Genomic DNA, 8,742 nt, shown 5'->3' with positions numbered 1-8,742 from the left:
CCCAGATGTAGACAAGTAAATTCAGACTGCACCAAATTTTTCTTCACCAACGTTGTAGTGAGAATGGAATAAGCTTCACCGTCAGTGGTCCAGTTTAACACGATTGACTCCTTCAAAAATAAGCTCGACCGTCACTTCCTTCAACTTAATATCAACTAGAGTAGAAATGCAACGTTTTGGAGTCTTCTGATTAATGTAAAATCACTTAGGTTTAAGGACAGACCACCAAGTCTGGACCATGGGGTCTGTGGTCTGATTTTCTATGTAACCATGTAACTCTCTCTCTCTCTCTCTCTCTCCTTCCCTCCTCTCTCTCTCTCTCTCTCCATAGCTCATTACAGAGAGGAGGAGAGAGAGAGGAGAGAGAGAGAGAGAGAGAGAGAGAGAGAGAGAGAGAGAGAGAGAGAGAGAGAGAGAGAGAGAGAGAGAGAGAGAGAGAGAGAGAGAGAGAGAGAGAGAGAGAGAGAGAGAGAGAGAGAGAGAGAGAGAGAGAGAGAGAGATGGAGGGAGGGAGGGAGAATTAGAGGAATGGAGGGAGAGAAAGGGAGAAAGGAAGAAAGGGGGGAGGGGGGGAGGGAGGGGGGGAGGGGAGCCAAGGCGTCAAAACCAGATGGTAATATTATTAAAACTGGTGATTAGCAAAGTGTGTGTGTGTGTGTGTGTGTGTGTGTGTGTGTGTGTGTGTGTGTGTGTGTGTGTGTGTGTTTATTCCTTTCGCTCCTTTTTCTGTTTTTGTTTTAATTTTTCTTTCATTCTTGTATATGTATTTTTTCCGCTCATCTTGTTTTTTTTGCCATTTCTTTCTCATATATATTGCAAACTTTCCTTAATTCCTTTCTTCTTTTCTTTCTCTCATCCTTCCTTCTTTCTTCCCTGTTCTTCCTTCCATCTTTCCTTAGCACTCTTTCTGTTCTTTTTTTCTCCTTTTCCTTCTTCCTTCCTCCCTTTCTTCATCCTTTCTAGCTACACTTTCTCCTTTTCCTTCTTTCTTTTATTTTATTTATCCCTCTCTTTACCTCTTTCCTTCCTGCTCTTATTCTTCCTTCTCTTCCATCCCTTCTTTTCCTTCCCGTCCTTCCCGTCCCATCCTTCCAGTCTGTCCCTCTCTCCAATGTCTCTTACACCTCTTTCACACTCTCACAACCCTCTCTCTCTCTCTCTCTCCCCCCACCAACCCTCGTTTTACACTCTCCTCCTCTCTCCTCACTTCCTCCCGCCCTCCTTACCTTCCCTTTTCCTCCCTCTCCTTATTCCTCCCTCCTCTCGTTTTCCTCCTTCCTTTCTCCTCCTTCCTCGCTCTTCCCTCCTTCTCCCTTTTCTATGTTGACTTCTAATGCGATAAAGAGAATTGTAGTGATTGTACAGAGAGAGAGAGAGAGAGAGAGAGAGAGAGAGAGAGAGAGAGAGAGAGAGAGAGAGAGAGAGAGAGAGAGAGAGAGAGAGAGAGAGAGAGAGAGAGAGAGAGAGAGAGAGAGAGAGAATGATTGGAGAGATCAGAAGGAAGGAGAGGAGGAAAGGGAGGGATCCATAGAAGTGGAGAGAGGCACTGAAGGAAGAAAGGAAGGAGAGGAGAGGAGAGGGAAAGTGAGGTAGAAAGAAGGAAAAAGGGGAAATGGAAAGATGATTGGAATAGCAGAAAAGGAGTGAAGGAAAAGAATGAGAAGAAGGAAGGAAGAAAGAAGGAAAGGATGGAAGGGAAGAGAGTAATACGAGGAAAGAAGGGAGAAGGGAGGAATAACAGAGGGAGATAGGAAACACAAGGGAAGAGGAGGGTAGAAGGGAGGGAAGGGGAGGAGCGACGAACTAGAGAGAATGGGAGGGAGAATTGAAAAGGAAATGAGAGAGAGGAGAGAAAAGGATGGAGGTAGAGATAATACAAGAGAATAAAGGGGAGAGAAGGGTTGAGGAGGAGGAGGGAAATAATGATAAAGTAGAGGAAAACAGATGAGAGAGGAAAGGAATATGGAGAGAGAAAGAAGAGGAAAGAGAAAGGAAGTAAGGATAATAACACAGGGTAACAACCAAAAAATCGTCAGGGTTTATCAGCTGATCCTGACTAATTTTGGTGTTCTGAGTCCGAATATCACACTGATTTTGCTCTATCAGGTCAACTTTTTGAGATACAGCCATAGGCCTACCTGACGAGCTATACATATGCTAATATCAGGGGTTTTGAGTTCAATCATATTTTTCTTGAAGAATATATCGAATTACAAAACTAACTTACTTCTCTAAATTAGCTGCATACGTGTCAGTCATCCTGCTGACAGTCAGCTGCATCCTGCTATTACATATTACATATATTTTTTTTTAATATTTTTCAGGTCATTGATATGGCTTCGGCGCGACGGTCATGCCGGAATAATCCTGACGTTTTCTGCTACATCTGCGGAGAATACACGCTGTCAGTGGACAGGAAGAACATCACAGGATTTGTGAAGCGCCTACCAGGCTTACTTTGAAGTCAAGCTGGGTGACCAAGATAAGTCCTGGGCACCGCACACGGTGTGCAAGACGTGCGTGGAATACCTCCGGCGGTGGACGAAGGGCGCGAAAACTTCACTGAAGTTTGGGATTCCGATGGTTTGGAGGGAGCCGTTTGACCATGCATCGGATTGTTACTTCTGCGCCATCAATACTACTGGCATCAACCGGAAGAATCGGCACAGCCTCCAGTACCCCGACCTTCCATCTGCCCGCCGTCCAGTTGCTCACTGCGAAGAAATTCCTGTACCAGCGTTCAGAGAGCTTCCTGACAGCGACGACGAGGCCACCACTACAGACGAGGGAGGAGATACAGAAGAGGAGTATGGTCCGCAGCCCTTTTCACAAGGTGAGCTTAATGATCTGGTTCGAGATCTCAGCTTGTCGAAGACTTCCTCCGAGCTGTTGGCCTCTAGACTCAAAGAGAAAAATCTACTTGGCGAGGACGCGCGTATCACTTTCTTTCGTAGAAGGCATGAGGACTACATGGGCTACTTCTGCCAGGAGGAAGACCTCGTGTACTGCCGAGATGTCGCCGGTCTTTTTGTTAAACTCGGCGCTTCTCAATACGATCCGAGAGACTGGCGACTCTTCATTGACAGCTGCAAGCGCTCTTTGAAGTGTGTGCTCCTCCACAACGGGAACCAGTTCGCCTCAATCCCTCTTGCGCACTCCACAACTCTCGAAGAGAACTATGAAGCAGTGAAGTACGTGCTCGACAAAATCCAATATGAGCAGCACCAATGGATCATCTGCGTCGACCTCAAGATGGTGAACTTTCTACTTGGTCAGCAGTCCTGGTTCACAAAGTACCCATGCTTTATATGTATGTGGGACAGTCGAGACAGAGCCCAGCACTATGTAAAGAAAGAGTGGCCGGCGCGAGAGCAGTTAGTACCTGGGGCGAGAAACATCATAAACGAACCTCTTGTTGACCGGGAGAAGATATTGATCCCACCGCTGCACATGAAGCTTGGGTTAATGAAACAGTTCACGCGCGCTTTGGACAAGGATGGGAGGTGCTTCAACTACCTGTGCCGAGCCTTTCCTCGACTGACCATTGAGAAGCTGAAGGCCGGCATTTTCGATGGCCCACAGATACGGCAGCTCATCAACGACACAGAGTTCCAAAACTCCATGAACACGCTAGAGTGCGCCGCCTGGAAATCGTTTGTGGAGGTGGTGAACAACTTCCTGGGGAACACGAAGGCAGCAAACCACGCCAGACTCATCAGCAGCATGATAGAGGCTTTTCAGAAACTCGGGTGTTTGATGAGTATAAAGATGCACTTCCTATTCTCACACATGGAGAAGTTTCCTGAAAACCTTGGGGCGATGAGCGACGAGCAGGGAGAAAGGTTCCATCAGGACATGCGCCAAATGGAGGAGAGGTACACTTTCCTTCCCTACCTTCCTCCTTTTCCCCATTTCACTTCTCTCCATAGCTCATTACGGCAGAACGGAGGGTAGCTTTGTTTAGAGAGAGAGAGAGAGAGAGAGAGAGAGAGAGAGAGAGAGAGAGAGAGAGAGAGAGAGAGAGAGAGAGAGAGAGAGAGAGAGAGAGAGAGAGAGAGAGAGAGAGAGAGAGAGAGAGAGAGAGAGAGAGAGAGAGAGAGAGAGAGAGAGAGAGAGAGAGAGAGAGAGAGAGAGAGAGAATTAGAGGAATGGAGGGAGAGAAAGGGAGAAAGGAAGAAAGGGGGGAGGGGGGGAGGGAGGGGGGGAGGGGAGCCAAGGCGTCAAAACCAGATGGTAATATTATTAAAACTGGTGATTAGCAAAGTGTGTGTGTGTGTGTGTGTGTGTGTGTGTGTGTGTGTGTGTGTGTGTGTGTGTGTGTTTATTCCTTTCACTCCTTTTTCTGTTTTTGTTTTAATTTTTCTTTCATTCTTGTATATGTATTTTTTCCGCTCATCTTGTTTTTTTTTTTGCCATTTCTTTCTCATATATATTGCAAACTTTCCTTAATTCCTTTCTTCTTTTCTTTCTCTCATCCTTCCTTCTTTCTTCCCTGTTCTTCCTTCCATCTTTCCTTTGCACTCTTTGTTCTTTTTTTCTCCTTTTCCTTCTTCCTTCTTCCCTTTCTTCATCCTTTCTAGCTAGGAAAGGATGGAGAGAGAGAGAGAGAGAGAGAGAGAGAGAGAGAGAGAGAGAGAGAGAGAGAGAGAGAGAGAGAGAGAGAGAGAGAGAGAGAGAGAGAGAGAGAGAGAGAGAGAGAGAGAGATAGAGAGAGAGAGAGAGAGAGAGAGAGAGAGAGAGAGAGAGAGAGAGAGAGAGAGAGAGAGAGAGATAGAGAGAGAGAGAGAGAGAGAGAGAGAGAGAGAGAGAGAGAGAGAGAGAGAGAGAGAGAGAGAGAGAGAGAGAAATGATTGATAGCTATAGATTTGCATAGAAAAATACATCAAAGTCTGTGGATTTGGTAACACATATATATTGATCGACACAGGTGGACACGGCGTGGGAAATACAGTTACAGGAATACAGGCAGAAAGATAGATAGATAGATAGATAGATAGATAGATAGATAGAGATAGGTATATACAAAAGGAAGAGAGATAATTTAGCATCATTTCTTACCATTACGTCTGCTCCTTTTCTCCATCAGTCACTCGTTCAGTCAGTCAGTTATTCAGTCAGTCAGTCAATCAATTAGTCAGTCAGTTCCGTTAGTAAAAGTCAGTCAGTCAGTCGGTCAGTCAGTGAAACGATAAATGATTTAGGTACACGTAAAACAGTAAACTTATTTGTATAGCAGAAAGGCAGAGAGACAAACATACATGCATGCATACAGACAGACAGACAGACAGACAAATAGAAAGGGGTAAAAAAAAATAGATGGACGGAAAGACTTATAGACGGAATTCACACACACACACACACACACACACACACACACACACACACACACACACGACAGAGAAACAAGGACACCAACCTGTTTTGTATTCAATTAGCTCTCTTCATAAGCAGGACGAGGAGGAGGAGGAAGAGGAGGAGGAAGAGCAGGAGGAGGAGGAGAAGAGGAGGAGGAGGAAGAGGGGAGGGAGAGGAGGAGGAGGAGAAAGGAGGAGGAGGAGGAGGACGGGGGAGAGGAGGAGAAGAAGGAGGAGGAGGAGGAGGATGGGGAGAGGAGGAGTAGAAGGAGGAGGAGGAGGAGGACGGGGGAGAGGAGGAGAAGAAGGAGGAGGAGGAGGATGGGGAGAGGAGGAGAAGAAGGAGGAGGAGGAGGACGGGGGAGAGGAGGAGAAGAAGGAGGAGGAGGAGGAGATGGGGAGGAGAAGAAGGAGGAGGAGGGAGGACGGGGGAGAGGAGAAGAAGGAGGAGGAGGAGGAGGACGGGGAGAGGAGGAGAAGAAGGAGGAGGAGGAGGGAGGAGAGGAGGAGAGGGGAGGAGGAGGAGAAGAGGAGGAGGAGGAGGGAGGAGGAGGAGGAGGACGGGGGGAGAGGAGGAGAAGGAGGAGGAGGAGGAGGACGGGGGGAGAGGAGGAGAAGGAGGAGGAGGAGGAGGATGGGGGAGAGGAGGAGAAGAAGGAGGAGGAGGAGGAGGACGGGGAGAGAGGAGGAGAAGGAGGAGGAGGAGGACGGAGAGGAGGAGAAGAAGGAGGAGGAGGAGGAGGACGAAGGAGAGGAGAATGAGTAGAAGGAGGAGGAGGCTAGGGAAAATGAGGAGAGGAGTAAAAGTTGAAGTAAAATAAGAAGGAAGAATACGAAGAGGAGGAGGAGGAGGAGGAGGAGGAGGTGGAATATGAGGTGGAGGAGGAGAACAGAGCAGATATTCTTGGTTATTAAATTTTGCATAAAATGTGAGTGCATGTGTGTGTGTGTGTGTGTGTGTGTGTGTGTGTGTGTGTGTGTGTGTGTGTGTGTGTGTGTGTGTGTGTGTGTGTGTCTGTCTGCCTGTCTGTCTGTCTGTCTCTGTCTGTCTGTCTGTCTCTGTCTGTCTCTCTCCTTCCTCATTTTCTCCTCCTCTTCTCCATCCTCCTCCTCCTCCTCCTCCTGAGAACTGAAACAAGAAAATGAGAAAGACAAAATAGAAACAATGCATTCTTCCCTGAGAGAGAGAGAGAGAGAGAGAGAGAGAGAGAGAGAGAGAGAGAGAGAGAGAGAGAGAGAGAGAGAGAGAGAGAGAGATAGAGAGAGAGAGAGAGAGAGAGAGAGAGAGAGAGAGAGAGAGAGAGAGAGAGAGAGAGAGAGAGAGAGAGAGAGAGAGAGAGAGAGAGAGAGAGAGAGAGAGAGAGAGAGAGAGAGAGAGAGAGAGAGAGAGAGAGAGAGAGAGAAGGCCTATTTCTTTGCTTATTTATTTGTTTGTTTGTAGTTTATTTTCCGTGTGTGTGTGTGTGTGTGTTTGTGTGTGTGTGTGTGTGTGTGTGTGTGTGTGTGTGTGTGTGTGTGCGCGCAGGCAGGGTAAAGTGAGGCTGGGACGTAATCTGTGTGTTTAACACTAAAACACACACACACACACACACACATACACACACACAGACGCTCACACATAAGTCTTTCTCCCTCCCCCTCCCCCTCCCCCATTCTCTCTCTCTCTCGACCTTGTTATAACGACCCAAGATAACCTAATCAGTAGTGTCACGGTAGGAGAACACCTCGGTTCTTGCGATCATAAATTAGTGCGCGTCGACATTAAAGCTCAATCATCAGTGACTGAAAATAAAGTAAAGGTGCCCAATTTCAAAAGAGCTAACTTCGTAGAAATCCGACAAAAACTAACAGAAATACAACTATCAGATGACGGCAACGTAGAGGAAGCCTGTCTAAGCCTTAAAAATCACTTACTCACTCAGCAGAACACATTCGTCCCCTTGTGCGAGAAGCGAATTAACACTAATAAAAGCCCACCGTGGTTTAATAGCGAAATTAAACAATCAGTCAATGAGAGAAAATTGTTTTACAGGTTAAAGAAAGAACAAAGCACGCCCGAAAACATTAGACTTTATAATGATGCCAGGCGACGAGTAAAAAGACTAGTAGGTCAGGCAAAGCGTAGATACGAAGAAAATATTGCAGCCAACTTTGAAAATAATCCGAAATCTTTCTTCAGTTACATAAACAACAGAAAGGCGATCAAAAGTGGTATTGGACCTTTAACAAACAGCGACGGTGCACTAGTGACTGACAGCCAACACATTGCAAACCTCTTAAACAATTAGTTTTCCTCGGTGTTTAATACTAACAGTCTTCCTCTCGCTACCACCAACACCAGTACTATTGTAAATCTCGAGCATGCATTGCCTAATTTTGAAATAACAACCGATGAAGTCCTTAAAGCTCTCCATTCACTTAAAACAAATAAAAGTCCTGGACCTGACAAAGTATATCCAACTCTGCTGAAAGAAACAAAGAGCGAAATACTCTCCTCCCTCACAACCGTATTCAATATGTCCTTGCGACAAGACATCGTCCCTTCAGATTGGAAAAAGGCTAACGTGACACCGATTTTCAAGAAAGGAGACAAAAAAGTACCAGGTAATTACAGGCCCATTAGTCTAACTTCGGTTGTAGGTAAGCTACTTGAGGGCATAATTAGAGACAAAATTGTGAATTACCTTGAAAGCCACTCATTGATTGGGGACTCACAACATGGCTTCCGAAACAAAAGATCCTGCCTATCAAACCTATTAACCTTTTATAACGACCTCTTCACTGTTTATGACGTAACCAAATCACTGGACGTAGTCTATCTTGATTTCCAGAAAGCGTTTGATAAAGTCCCGCATCATAAATTACTTTACAAATTAAAGCAAATAGGTATTGACGGTCAAGTAAACCAATGGATCGCGAATTGGTTGAGCAACAGACAACAAAGAGTAGTGATCGACGGATTTAACTCAGAGTGGGCGCCTGTCACTAGTGGCGTCACTCAGGTCTCGGTCCTTGGCCCAGTGCTCTTCATTATTTACATCAACGACGTGGATGTTGGACTCATTAACCGCATTAGTAAATTTGCAGACGACACAAAGATTGGCAACTCGGTTCTCACTGACGAAGACAGGCAAAGCCTTCAAGAGGATTTGCACAAAATTTCAGCTTGGTCGGATAGATGGGAGATGCCCTTTAACGTAGACAAGTGCCAGGTCCTTCAAGTTGGAACGAGGAATAAGAAGTTCGAATACGAAATGCGCGGCGTTAAACTCAAAAGCGTTCAATGCGTCAAAGACTTGGGGGTCAAAGTCGCGTCAAACCTCAAATTCTCACAGCAATGCATCGATGCAGCAAATAAAGCGAACAGAATGTTGGGCTTCATTAAAAG

Source organism: Eriocheir sinensis, unplaced genomic scaffold, assembly GCF_024679095.1.
Source record: "Eriocheir sinensis breed Jianghai 21 unplaced genomic scaffold, ASM2467909v1 Scaffold826, whole genome shotgun sequence".
Lineage (NCBI taxonomy): Eukaryota > Metazoa > Arthropoda > Malacostraca > Decapoda > Varunidae > Eriocheir > Eriocheir sinensis.
The sequence above is the reverse complement of the archived record's forward strand: the minus strand, read 5'-3'. Positions refer to the sequence as shown.